The following is a 15,154-nucleotide window of genomic DNA, read 5'->3' as shown; positions in this document are numbered from 1 at the left end:
ATGGGCATGCACGCATGAATAAAGTTGCTTTTCTGTTATACAAGAAGCTAACGTTAAGAATATTATTTTAATTTACATGGTAGTTCTTCTCTTATTATTAATATGTACAAACGCATGCTAAAGAAAAACTTTTTTATAGCCATTGCCACTCCCAAACGCTGCGTTGCTGACACCTGTCGTTAGACACGACTATAGTGCTAATAGTGCCTAGAATAGACTGGCTAGTGTGACGAGCGCATAGGCTCCGCTATGGGAGAGGATGGCTGCATATCTGATGAAAGCCAATTGCGGACGACAGCGGGCGCTGCTTCGCCGGAGGGTGTTGCCACAGCAGACGACGCGGCTCTCTCGCATCGTAAAGCCACATGTTTGAAAGCTGTTGCTGCTGTGCGCCCGTTATTGCTTGCCTTGTGTCCGTATCCGCTCTTCACCGAGGCACAGCGTTGATGTTTGGTGCCACTTAGTGAAGTGCTATCGACACAACATGTCCAAACCAAAGAGACAGTGCAAGGAAAGAACGTGTTTTGTCCCGTTGTGTACAAGTGGGTATCGTTCGAATAAGGAGCATGTTTCTTTGTTTACTGCGCCCACCGACGCTGCGCGACTGCTTGAGTGGGAGAGACTGATAAAACGAGAGGACAGGCGGTTGACATCAGCATCCGCGGTGTGCGAGAAGCATTTTGAAGAGCAATACATTGAACGTTCTTCAAGGTGACTGTGAACAGCGTGGTGAACGAGATCGCCCGAGACAAACCCCGCCTAACGCCTGATGCCGTGACAACATTGTTTGAACAATATCCCAAGCATCTAGTGCCCAAAAAAGCACTGAAGAGAAAGGTGAGGAACCTTTGCTTGCAGGAGCCTACTACAAAAAGGCGGCGAAACAAATCCGAGCCGTTCGATGTTACCGATAGCAGTGCAACAGGTGACTTTGAATGTTCTGCCTGTTCTGACGATGCCGCTGCCGGTATGAACCCCGCCGAAAGAGTCAATTCAGAAAAAGAGTCACCGTCGCAAAGTGACAGCCAAGCTGTACAGCTGCCATCAGCCGAGAGTGGCCACCCATTTAGTAATATATTCATCTCGATTGCATGGATGAAAGTCCCGAGTGCGTCCGGTGCAAATTTTTCCTATGCTTTGTGCGAAGCCGAAGCAAACAATTTCGGAACTTTGTTCATTGAAAGAATGGTTACGTTTAACAAGGCCTTGCCTGAAGGGGGGACTGTTTTAGCCACTGTGTACTTACGAGGAAGGGAGCACAGCAAGGAGGTGCTTACATTGTGCAGCGAGGCAGAACTGCTGGTTCAGAAAGTTTCTGCGATAGTACTGTGCTGCGGGAGTGGAATAAAGCCAGTGTTAAGCAAATATGTCCAGTACAGGAAGATGTACTTTGCGGCAAGGTGCTTGTTAACACCGGAAGCTGAAGGAAGTTCTTGTGCTCAATGCAAATGCCAGCGAGTGCTTGCCCAAAACAAAATGCGCAGGTTGAAAAAGCAGGAAAGGACCAGCAGCGAGAAAAATAAACGCCAGAACGCCTCCCGCAAAATGAGAAGGACAAAAAAGAAACTGGCCAGCGTGCAGGAGCAAATGGCGCGAATGAAAGATGAAAATAAATCAATCACCGAAGAGGCTCTAGAAGCTAGTATTCGGGCTCTCCCTCAGAAACAACAACTTGCAGTGAAGAACTGCTTCGCTGCTGCTCAACGAAAATCACTCAGGGGAATGACTTACCCTGACGAATGGATTGTTGAGTGCATAATGATGCGGATGCGAAGTCCCCAGACTTTATGAACATTTACGGAAAGAAAAAGTCATGATGCTTCCAAGCCGAGCCTGCCTGAAGAAGTATCTGCAACGCTTCAAGGGTTGCTTTGGACTGAATCCTAAAGTGTATGCTGCACTGGGGGAAAAAACGAAGGACATGGACGCCTTCAGTCGTCGTGGTGGTCCCGTAATAGACGAACTGAAGTTGTCAGAGCACCTTGATGTGAAACCTAACGGTGAGTTTTACCCCCATGTCCAGAATGCATGAAATCGTTGGTTTAATTTTTCGACGTGTAGTTCCACAGGTACATTTGAATTTAGAAAATCAGTGCTCAGCCTGGATTGATGCATAGGCAAAAAATTGGAAATACTGTAAGGAAGAATAAAGGGCTCAGTATTATTCCACTTTTGCAATTCAGGTGGCTTTGAGGGATTCGTTGACCTTGGTGACCAATCATCAAGTGACCAAAAAGGCATTCTGGCAGACCATGGTATGATTGTACTGTTCCAACCGTTCACAGGTGAGCTGCTTGAAATTGCATTTTCTAGATGTACAATTTTAGGATTTGCCAGCAACATATCGATATTATTCCCACTTGTCCTTGTTTTAGAAGATTGGACACAGATACTTGGAATTTTCGCTTCGAGAGGGAATGTGAGGGCGCCAACTCTCGCAAAGATCATTGTAGAAACCACTATTCTTTCTGAAAAAGCTGGCTTATTTGTGGATACTATAACATGTGACGGCGCCAGCTGGAACCGGAGCATGTGGCGGAGCTTCGGTGTACAAGGTGAGATTGCCATGCAGATTTTTGTCACGTTAAGAAAACAATAGCCAGGATAGAACAATATACGAAATTTCTACTGTGCTCAATATATTAGGCCTTTGCTTGATAAGCTGATCCTGTAGCTTGTATCTTGAAGTATATTGGGCGAAACAATCTTCGCCCCACGGATAACTGAATGACTTAGGTAAAATTTAGGAGCGCAAAGCTATCACAGTACCTCTTCTTTAATAGACAGCTGTATGTTTTTTGTTCTGTCGGAGTTCAGGTGGTTGTTTTATTTCTGCAAGTATTTCCTATGTAGATTTCCTTGGGTACCTTGCCTATCCCCGATTTATTACTGTCGTTGCTTTATTAGTATTTCCTTGTTATATTTTTAGAGGTCACGTGAAAAACGTTCAGTTACTTTAGTGAAAGAAATCCAATTACCATGATTTTTTTAGTCTGTGCAGATGGTCGCATCCAGAACAGCACACGACATCCTGTGGACCCTACTAGGCGGCTCTTCTTCATTTCTGATTTTCCTCATTTAATTAAGAATATTAGAAATGGATTTGTTCATAAGGGCTATTTACCACAATCTGGCCCAGTTCACAGTGGAATAATACAGGCAGCCTGGGATGTGGATCGTGACAGCGTAACTCTACACTTGCACATATCAAGCCCAACTGCTTCGAGAAAATGCGAGTCAACCTCGCTTTTCGGGGATGAGGTTATCAAGGGGCTCTCTGTGCACAGAAAACATGCCGCCTCGCAGTTCAAAGTAGTGCAGCCAACTGAGGATTTCATTGAAGTGTTGAACAAACTCATCCGTATTATGACAGCAAGAGTGAGTACGAGAGCATTAAAGCCTGACAGTCCAAATGTAATGTTCATGCAGAAATTTTTAGACTACTTAGACCAGTGGGAGGCCCATGCTAAGCCAGCTGGAGGAGGCTTTTTGACAGGAAGTACAGCTTCAGGGCTGAGGGTAACAATTAAAAGTACTCTAGAGCTGTTATCCCACCTGACCACTGTTGCAGGCTTCAATACCTCTTAACTGCTCGATTGAGCCAAGACAAACTTGAAGATCTCTTTGGGATAATCAGACAGTCTTCAGGGTGCAACGACCACCCTACTGTATCACAGTTTCTGGTTTCTGTCAACCTTTTGTCTTTTTATAACCTTGCAAGGTCACCAAGAGGAGGCAGTTGCTCTCCTTCTGTTGTTAAATCGCTCTTAACTACTGCTGATGTGCCTGAGGTGAAAGACAAGTCCTTTTCGGAAACACTGGACAGCCTTCTCGACAGTGGAAACATTGATGAAGCAGAGAATGTTTTCCAGTCCGTTCAGCTTGAAGATGACCATGACGGATATTCTCAAAAAAAGAGCAACTCAGCTTTAATTTACTATGCTGCGGGCTATGTTGCTAGAAAAGCTGTTGCTAGAAATGCGTGTACCACCTGTGCAGCCCTGTTGTGTACCACCCGAAAAGATGCGCTGAACGATGCTGACTCCTGGTTTACAGCTCATTTTGATAATGGCGGGCTAATTTATCCCTCTGTTGACCTAGCAAAGGCTGTAAGGGTCATGGAGGATGCATTCACTGCGTTTTTCAGTAAAAATAAGCTGCACGAAGACAGCATGCAGGAGTTTGCGCAGTGTCTGCACTCTTTGACATTTCCTCAGCTAGGGTGTCCCGAACACGGAAAAAATACTTTAGCAACAGTGCTTAGGTTCTACATTCTTTTACAATTTCGATTCCTTGTGAAAGGTTTGAACAGAGAGCGTGAAGGACAAAGGCAGCGGCAGAAGTATTTGCCAATAGTTCAAGGTAAAGCTCAAAAGTCGAATGCAGGTTTGCATAACTTGTATTGAGCATGTGTATTTTGTATCGTGTATTTGTACTGTCTTGTATTGAGAAGCCGAAAAAAAGCTATTTCTCGGATGAAATAAAAGCTGAAATTGTCCCGAGTACCATTCTTTATTTCCAGATTATTGATATGTAAACACATTCGCATACTAAACTGTATGGCCTGTGATAACTGCTATCGGCAGGTGTGCCGTCTGCTTTTTCGCAGAAATGCGAAAGCAAAGAACAAAATACAGAACACAAATCGGAACATGGCACGCGCACAATGTTGCGTTTTCTCTTCTGTAAATATAAAAACAAAAGACCTACAACGTCTTCACTCAGCAGTGCTGGCAGAAAATGTTGATATTGCCTGCGAAGAACCGGCGGGGTAGATATCAGATATATTCTCCGCAACCTGTTAGCTCCCGGCGACGCTCATCGCACTGGCGTGCGGAAGCAGCACCCTCTTGCATAGCAGCGCCTCGGCACGGCCGCCGGCGGCTTTCATTGCTATCCGAGCCATCCCAGCCGGCGCGCTCGACACACTAGTCAGTATATTCTAGGCACTATAACTGCTATAACACGACATGCACTAGCCGCGTCGAGAGCGAAGCGCACATGGGCGCACACGCTACACATGAACGCCCATACACATACACAAACACGCTCACTGCCGGCTAGGAGTACACAGGGCACGGACATGTATGAACACGCATACACACGTATGCACATGCTAACGAATACATAGCCACTTCACGTACATGCACATCAGACCTCACAGCACATCACATACAGTTCGCCAATTCCAACCAACATTCCTTATTCCTCTGATTCCTGATTCCGCGTGATTCTAAAGACACTGGAACTCTGAAAGTACCGCAATCAGCGGGCGGCGCGCAGGCAACATTGGGTTGTTTACAGTGGCTAGAATACTGAAGTGTGAATACCGCCATGCGGCGCCTATGGTACCTATGGGGAGCGTTGAAGTAGGGTGCCTCGATACCAGCGTTGAAGCCGTCTGGTGATGCTTCTGCTAGATGGCGCGCCTTCTCGCTTACACGTAGGGTGCCTAAAAATGCGAGAGGAGGAGCTGCGCCGCCGGAGGAGGAGAGAAGAGATGGCGCTACTTTTAGTCTATTGAGGGGTTTTAGGTATAATCCCTTGATAACTTGAAAGTAGCGACTTTCTGTGAACTATGCCGCCGCGCATCCTCGCCGATCCTTCTCTCTCACCTCTCCCATCGGACGGTGATTGGCTCCGCGGACGGTCTTCGGGAAAAGCGCGCGTTAAGTTCGCTCTTTTTGTGTTTTCATTTTTCGTCGGCGACATTTTTTGGGCAGCCGCCGCTGCTACGACCAAGCTCCCTGACATTGCGCGCTTGCACTTCGCGTTATTGCGCTCCTTTAGTGCAGCACTATGGCTAGTTGCTGCGCATTTCAGTGCACAAGCCGGCATGAAAAAGGCTTTGTTCTTTTCGCGATTCCGAGCGGCAAGAAAGACACCGTTATAAGAAAAAAGTGGCTGCACAACATCGGCCGCAAGAACTTTATGCCGACGAAGACTGCCCATCTCTGCGAGGTACAAGCGACTGTTTATACTGAAACTGCATGCAAGCGCATCACTAATCTGGCAATCTCACCTAATTCACTGATCATTTTGTGTCGTTATGCGTGTTATTGTTTTCACTTCATGGTTCCGCTCAACGTGCTATAATAGCGATGGCTGATGCATACAATGCGCATACATTCGCATACAATGCTCGCTTTAATTTCTGAACCTAGGTCTCGTTTTTCAACGATAGCGCGTGCAATGAGGGAGATTATTAAGCATTAATAGGCTTATTTCGCAGGAAAGCGTGTAGAGAACTCGTCCACAGAACGTGTCCGCAAAACTATATATCCGCACATCAAAAATTTCTCTTTAAACTCTTAAAATTTGACCTTGTCCGAATCTGGCGAAAATTGGTGTCTAACCTAACTTTGGATATGGCGAATTCAGTAGTTACGTCAAATTTCGGGACCTCCCGCAAAATGCAACCCCAGGAACCCTCTGAATTTGACCTCATCCGAATGTGGTCAAAATTGATGTCTAACCTATAATTTGGGTATGGCGAATTCAGTGAAGTCGAATCCAAATTTCGGTGGTCGAGAGGGCCAAAGTTTGGGGTGCGGACACTTTCCTTGGATGACGGGAAATCGGTGCGCGGATCTTTGGCTCTCGATTTCGGCTCGACATCACCTCAAGGTCGCCGACAGCGGGACCTAAAGGTGTTTCATGCTTAATAGAAAAAAGTTCATATTCGTTTTCAAGCCGCCGCGAAAATTCTCAACTACAAAAACGATTAAGCCGTTGCATGTGCACTGCGCGGTGCCAAACTCAGACTGAACCTTAATGAAAAATTTTAGGACGGCCAAAGCAAATGTCCCAGCTTGTTTCCAGCAAACATCCCACTACTAAAACTCCACTCGTGAGAAACTTCATAAACTGTACTTCCGCGAAAATTAGTTCGATGTGAATCTAAATTTAACTAACAATTGGTGTGATGAAAATATTCTGGAATGCTCAAATATATTGTAAATATTAAGCTTCATATGCTATGCCTTGTTGAGACAGACGGTATGGAAAAGTCAAAAGGAATGTGAGATATGCAGCAAGTGGTTTTGTTCGTGCCGCAAGCGCTCTTAATTGGCACTTTCATTGCGCGTACGAGACGCTAATTTATGTGGCTCGTGGTAGTCAAGCATGTCGTATATCTTACTCGTGATTTTATTCAATAACAGAGTGGGGAAGAAGCACGAACTTAAGAGCGCGCGCATGTGCCAGCCAACTGCCCTGATGGCGAGCGAGCGATGCCCAAAAAAGCGTGCCGTGTGCAGCGCGCGCAGCCGGCGGGCGAGGATATTCGAGGAGGAAAACGCCGGAGTGGAGGAGAGTGTCGCTACTTTCAAATTATTGAGGGGTTTTAGCTAAAGCCCCTTGATGTTTTGAAAGTAGCGACACTCTCCTCCTTCGCGGCGCATTCCTCCTCGTTTCTCCTCGCCCGCCAGCCGCCCGCTCTGCACACGGCACTCTTTTTCACCCAAGCGCCCGCCGGCCAGCCGCGCCTTTGAACGCTGGCGTGCTTTTTAAGCACCGTTTACAGCTTCGGCAGTGAAAGTAATTCTCATAAACGGTTACCCAAGCGATTAGAATGCTGAGAAAAAAATTCTGTGGATTTTTTTCTTTTTTTAAGGCACTTAATTTCTAAATATTTCCCAGAAGAAAACATTCTTCTGCGGGTGTCATTTACGAAAACCGTCTCTGAAAGGAGATGTGATGTTTTGCGGCGTGTAATCAACTAAGTAGTGCTCCAGGCATAAGTTAATGCGTATTAAGCTTATCAGTGCAAGACATCTAACGGTTTGCTAGTGTTTATGGCGGCGTACAATAAATTAGTTGTAAGTGCTGTGCAAGACGATGTGTTTAGTTTCCTGATGTGAAAGCAGGTGCATGCAGTGAGATGTGCGGCGCAGAAGTGATGGACTTAAAAAAAACTTACAAAACTGACAGTTCAAAACATAACACAAAAAGCAAGCACAATTGTACAAAAGCAATATCACGCTATGAATGAATCGGTTTTAGTGCGGCTGAAAAATGACCAACACGGTACCAAGCATCAACTGCTTACGATTTCCAGACATGTAATGAAGCCGATGCTACGTGGTGCAAGTGCCAGCACATTATTTGGAGCCGAAACTCTCCAGGAAAAGGAAATTCAACGCACGGAACGCAGTTTTCTTTAACGTTTAGTGTCTCTCCTTCACCCTTTGTCGACGTTCTGAAGTTTTTTTTTTCTTGGTGCACTTTACCATTGAGCCCCTTCAGTTTTATGTTACAGTAAATTGAAAGCGGATTGAAATAAAAAAAAAAGTCTTTTCTGTTGTGAACAAAATTTATTTCGACATGAAAAGCGAAATCCTCACGTTAGATATTAACTACACAGTGGCTGTAAAATTTTAAAATTTATCCCAGGCAGTGGCTTGCTGCTTATGAAAGATATTTGTTTTAAAAGTATCACATAAAGGTCCTTTGCTTCGCAAGCAATGAAGCGTCTACACATCATTTAATGCTTGAAACAGCAACGCGCATGCCAATGCTTTTACTGGCACATTTGGAACTCTCAATAGAAGATATTTTAGCCGCTTCACATTTCACTAAAATTTCCATGCGCAGTTTGCCGAATATTTTAACAATGTCTTCAAGTAAGTTATGGCAAGAAGGAAAGCATGTCTGCGAAGTTAGGCTTTGGGTAATGGCTTTTTGCACCTCCGACTCATGTACAGAATTACGGATTAGCTTTTTCTTATTAGTGCGGAAGTAGTTCTCTGCTATTTTTATAACTTCAATCACCCCTTGCGATGGAGTGGTCAAAGACTGCAGGTGCTTTGAAAAGTTTTTGAGCTCTATCAGCGTCGTAGAGCTGTCTCGTTCAATCAGAGAATTATAGCAATTCTCACACTGTACTCGCTTAAGTTTTGAAGCAACGTAGCCTGCTAGGTACGTTAATGACTGCTCTATTTCAGGGCTCAGGTCAAGAATATCATCGGGCGCTTGAATAGCATCTGTGTCGCTTCTTGCTTCACTTGTGTCGCGTAAATGTAATAGTAAATAACCTTCCTCCTCGGAGTAGCTTCCTGATTTGCTAGGCTTCAAAAATTGACCTAGTGTTGCGTTCCTTAAGCTACATTTAAACACATATAGTCTCGGGATGGGGTTTTTGGCGCGTAATGTAGAGAAAGAAAGACAAGACGTAAAGAAAGACAACGGGCCGATGGCGGGATGGCGCCATCGGCCCGTTGTTTTTTCTTCCGCTTTACTTTTTTTTCTTTCTCATTCAAATCATTACAAGACTGATTCAGCTCAATGTAAACTACTATAAAAATTACAAACAAAACATCCCCATGCGTCCACCTTGGAATCGTAGACTGCTCCCTCCTTTCGTTGTACCTAATTAAGGTGATTATACAATACCCGAACGTAGTTCACTGTCTACTTCAGCTCATATCTCGTGATTCCAGATTAAGGAACACTCCTTCCGTAAATTTACTAAAAGAATATTTCTGCATGGATTACAACTCGTCTAGTAAACCTGGGAAAAGCGGGAAAGTGAGAGAGGTGCCTTACCTCGCACGCAACGCTGCTTCTTGTCGGCACGAAGTTTTTTCTCCCGAAATAATGAAGCCATTGCTTCGTCTTCAAGCGATCCCGCTTTCCTTGAGGTACCATGAAGACTGCATAGCCATCCTCAGGCCGGTTTGAACAGTTATATGCGCAACACTGTGGCATTTGGCGAGCGCGCCGCAAAGGAAAAACAACGTGCGCAAGGTCTCCTTTGCTTGAGTGGGTGAAAAATGGCGCGCGAAGAACGAAAAGCGTCACAAAGAATGCAAAAAGCGCGCGTGTAACCATGGCGACCCCGGGGACAGCCAGAGTGACCAATTAGCGCGAAGCGGAACGCGCCGCTGCGCGCGGCGTCGCGCAGAGGTGCCCGTCGCGCGGAGATCTGAATCCGAGTAGGTGGCGAGGAGGTGAGGAGAGGAGGTGATGCGGCGGCGGCAAAGTACAAAGCGTGGCGGTACTTTCTCTTTATCAAGGGACTTTAGTTTTAGCTTTATGTAAGGCTCCTTCATTTGTTTAAAGGTAGCGACAACTACACAGCGCCCTCTCGAGGGGTGCACGGGACAGCGCTAGCAGACGACGCGCCGCACTCTTTCGTGCATACCGCGTATTCATGAAGCCGTGCTCGGTGCACACATAAACTGTTTAATTCAACAGATTTGTGTCCTATCCTGCTCAAAAAGCTTCAAAGGACAGGAATAATAACTTAAACATGCGTGTGCAGCATAAACGCAAAAAAAAATTCGTGCGTTAAACGAGCCAGCTCATTCTTCTGAACCGTTCGCCTCAGTACAGCGGTTAGGAAACTGTTCATTAATTATGCTTTGAAATTAGTAGCGAACTTAAAGTAGAAACAATATTTCACTAAACGTATTGAGCTCGGTTCCTTACTAAAAAAATAAGTAGACTGCGAGTTTTCTGCAACTTTTGGGAACGTAGTTGCGCATAGAGCTCTAATGCAATATGGCCGTCATTGCGTTTGTAACCGTTCGGGTATACTCCATTTTACACACTTTTTTGGCTCGAGTTTATTTCATTTACACAGTATTTCAATAGCTTTATTTTGGAGAAAAAGTCAGTTTCTCTGCAGCTGTGCATTGCCAACGCATGTGTATCTTCAAACTACAACAAAAAACTCGGGTACGATGCGTTAAAAAGCTCACGGATGTTTTCTCACTTTTCTATTTTTTTATTTGCTTTATATTGGTTTCCTTATAGCCTACCGGGCAATAATGTAACCAGTAATCTTGGATGCCGCCTCTTGAAACTTGGAGTCCCTGTGCGCGTTCAGCGTTTGCATTCCGTGCAACGCCGCGAGACTCCTCCGTTAAAAGAATAGCTCAGTAGCGTTTCACACACACACGGGTGTTTTTACACTTTTTATTGTACACATTTTTTTTTTGTTGTTGTTTTTTTACTTTTATACACCGATATTTAGCATAAGCAAATATTAACTTTCCATTTCGAACAATTTGACACATTCGCACCCTCCTCTTTTTCCAATGTTTCATTTTCCATTTATATCAATTAACTGATCAATTGTTCGGAATACATTTTCATAATAAGAATTATCAAGCATTTCCTTTTCATTCTGAGCATTTTGACACCACTAATTCCGCGCGTTATATTGCAGTTCTGATCTGTTCGGAGAAAGTAAGGGGGCGCGAAACGGCAGTGAGTTTTCACTAGACATCCAGAATACAAGTAATGTCTGCATAGTCATAGCGTCCTTGATATTTTGCCAATAAAATAGCATACGCCCAAACAAAGGCCATCCCGGGCAAGCGAACGGCTTTTTAAGCAGACAGAAATCATTTCTCATAGTCGGGTGTTTTCTGTGGCCATGAAAATCTTACGCCCGATCTCATGAGGTCATAGCTTCCTTCTGTTGCTATTATCGTCACCGCGAGGAATGGAAAATGACTTTTTCGCGTCTTCTGCACGGTTCCGGCAGCCGAAAACACAGCAGCCCGGTGCAGCCGCATGTCACGCGTGCGCTTCAAGATTTGAGATCAGAGATGTAATTCTTGCGTTAGCTTAAGCATTAAGTACTGCATATACACTTCTAAAAATGCAATAGAGGTCTGTGAAGTACTTTTTGCTTAACTAATCGGCCAATATCACGCTGACAAGCGCAGATCGCAGTGCATTTCAGCGGCGCAGCGAGCACCGCTGGACTCTTTGGGCGGAGCTTGGTGGCGAAGAGGTCACGTGCAGCCAACCGGCCTATCGGAGGGAGGGGTGGCTGGATCAAGACCTATCTACCTTTAAAAAATAGAGGAGCCTTTGCTTTAGGTGTTAAAAAGCGCCCCCTAGGCGTCTGCTAGATAGTACAAATCCCCGGCGTCTGCATCCGAATGCATGGAGTCAGTATGGATCCACCGCTTTAATTTGTATTATGTATGAATTACAACGAGTTTAAGGCGCTTAAAATTCTTTTAGGGCTGTCACGACGTGAAATGGCAATAAATAACCCAACTTCAGCAGTTATACGACATGCAGCAATCGGAGGCGAAGTCTCGGCGCGCTGCCAGCCGATATAGCCAGGCGAGTGTCGTGCGAATTGGTGGAGCTCTACGAAAGTTTTACACTCAACTGAGCTGAAGCAAGTGAATACACGAAACCGCAGCACAGATAGGCGGCGTAAGCAACCCCTCTTAGGCACAAACAGGCCTTCCAATGGACACCGTGAGCCGGCCGTGCATGGGCCGCTGGGGCACATTTAAATGTATGCATGTGAGCTAAGTTGATCCTAAGCTGGTTTTTGCTTTTTACGCACCGTTTAACTGGAAAGTCACGCTCGTAATGTTTGGAAATACAAAGTCCACGTACTGTAGTCACACAGAAAGCTGAAGCTGGGACTGCAGAAACTTTCGAATTACACCACGGCAGGCGCTTCGGTGTTCGTCGTTATAGGTGCAGATATCAGTGAAGGCACGCTGACTTCGTTCCACTACTGCTCAACTGTCAGTTGCCTTTAACTTATATGCTTATCCAGCTCCAGATTCAAAGCGTTTGCCTGTTGCCTCAGTGGGGACTTAGCATATATTAGAAGCGCACTGTCAGATCAAGAACGCGCGGTGCATGCCCGAAATGCTATTGTCGGCTAGCTAGTTAGTAATTATAAATATGCGTCAAATGACGTCTATTGGTGTTTTCTCTTGAAAGTGAATGGCTATTTTCATTGCAGACGTTTTAAGTAAACTCTAGTTTGTCATCGTCCTCACCTTTCTTTGCTTGACGTACGCAGTTCTTATTTACGCAGCTGCCGAAAACAGTGTCATAACGGGCGGTTTCTCTCGCGATCACATATAAACGCGTGTACATAGCATGGTTGTACTTTACATATTCCAGCTCTGAGTCGGCGGAGCGGCCAGCTTATAGCGAATGGCGTCTCTCTTGAACCATGCATGCACCTGACCCCCCGCACCAATCGCACCGTAGCCCAGTTTCGTGCGGCTTGAAATAAAGCAGTAGAATTTAACAAGGAAATCGTTAACTTGTATATACGTGGCACCCTACGACGCAAGCGGAAACAGCGGCAATGACGATGTTTGGAGACGGATGGTACACGGCAAGATCAATGCCGCATGCTTTGAACATTTCGCCGGAAGACAGCCGCAGCACTTTTTTTTTATAATATACTACTATATATACACAATGATGTCCATGATATATGAAGACTCTTTGCACGCTCACGAAGGGGCAGAAAAAAGAACGAATTGACGCAGAAAGCCTGCGATATACGTGCTGCAGCAAAGTATCTAGTAACGTTGTGCTGCAGCATAGGCAGAGCCGCCGTTGTACTACCCAGTCAGGCTTTTCTTGGCCGCCACGAGGCGGCGCCACCCTACTCAAAACTCCAGCGCAAGGTCCCTATAAATAATTATTCTACTCGCAAAGCTTTAGCGCCTAGCGCGCAGCGCATATTACAAAAAACGCGATAGAAATCGGAATCGGGAAGCTCTTCTAACCGAGAGCGACCGCCATTTTGAAATACTCGTCTGATGCCACAGAGGGTACGCGGCGGAGCGTCGTCTGCAAGGCAGGCTGCAATATCAAATGATACGTCTTTTTTTTTTTTTTTTCGGTTCGACGATTGACGTAGAGGTCATCCCTCATGCAAAAGTGCTTGATGAAGATGTTACCGCACGAAAGGGATATAGAGTAAGGCATGTTTTTTTTTTGTTTTTTTTTTTTTCAGCATAAGGCACGGTCAAAGTCAGTGGGCTGCACAGTTACAGTTTCCTTAGCTTATCGACGCACTGACCTTTCGCATTACACCGGCGACGACGCCAGCACGGCCAACGGTCGCCTATCACCGTAGTCTGAAGTTTCCGGCCCCGCAACGCCGACGGAACTGATCAGCGAACGGTCATCGGATCTGTTTTGCTCGGATCGTAGGCAGAGCGAGAACTTTACAACTTGACACCCGATGAGTGAACGGCCATGGACAGCTGCGCTTGTCTGTAGCTTGTGTAAAAAAAAAATGAAAACAAAAAGCTACACATTATATATGTTCCTCCTTGCCATCAGCAATGACCTTGCCCAGAAATTTTAGTCGGCGCCGAACTGCCGGCTCAACTGCCGGCTCGCTCAGCGACGAGAGGCTAGCGCAAGTACCCGATTTTCGGGTCAAGTTTCGGCGATTACACAGCGCGCATTCACAAGCTTTAGCGGTTGCATGTGGCCATCGAGTGTAGTTCTGGCAGTATTGACCCCAAATCGACGATTGCTTACATCACAGAAACGAGTGATACAATTGCTTACATGCAAACGGGAAGCGTCAATATGTGACCCCGGTCTAGCGATTTTCTCGGCGCCATCGGGTAGGCGAGCATGCTGCTTTTCCACCGATTTCGCAGCCATTTTTCTTCCAGCATTCTTCTCAGCAGCTCGCTGCTTCTCAACTTGTTGCACGGTCTTCTCGAGCGGCACATATTTCTTCTTCTTGGTGGTATACCATTGGCCAGGCACTTGAAATTCCTCCGGATCTACCGGCGTTCCTTCGACAATTTCCATTTTTTTAAGCTTTAGTCAGCTTCACGAGGCTAGGGGTGGGTCCCCGACGGGGCCGCCGCGATCCCAGGGCGCCGCGAGACGCTAGGCCACGTTAGGCCTAGCTTCAGCACGTAGTCCACCGAACAAAGTCCTAAAAAATCGGAAACAAAGTCCCACCTCGGATAAACTGGTATTCCTGTGGTCCTCTTGATGCGTTCCGTCGATTCGACACAAAATTCAAAAACGCCGAGCCGATGAATTGCCCAAAATAACCGAAAATCATTTTGAGGCCACGTGGCGGCCTCGTGCGTCTGCTCAAGTTTGGTAACGCAATCTTGGCTGACGCAATAATCGTGGCAGCTGGTATCCACCCAGGCGAGGCCGGGGAGGACGTCATCTCGACGAATATTAAGCAGCACTCGATCCTCGTGGCAACTACAAGCGCCGAAAGGAAGAGACGCTACGCGAGCCTAACCCACCTCGTGTTCGAGGGGGAGAAGATTGAATTGACTGCCTACGTGGCGACGCCGGAAGATTGCGGCAAGGGCGTGGTACATGACGTGCCACTTACTTATACTGACGAGATCATCATGGAGAGGCTGAGAATCCACGG

General features: G+C 46.0%; 1 pseudogene; it reads left to right on the top strand.

Annotated features, from left to right (window-relative positions):
- Positions 1 to 431: 431 nt before the first annotated feature.
- LOC146202346 (uncharacterized) lies at positions 432 to 4,406 on the top strand (annotated as a pseudogene).
- Positions 4,407 to 15,154: the final 10,748 nt, after the last annotated feature.

Source organism: Amblyomma maculatum, chromosome 1 (genome assembly GCF_055883805.1).
Source record: "Amblyomma maculatum isolate TAMU_Amacu chromosome 1, ASM5588380v1, whole genome shotgun sequence".
Taxonomy (NCBI): Eukaryota; Metazoa; Arthropoda; class Arachnida; order Ixodida; family Ixodidae; genus Amblyomma; species Amblyomma maculatum.
Note: the sequence above shows the minus strand (reverse complement) of the source record. Positions and strands in the feature narration are given on the sequence as shown.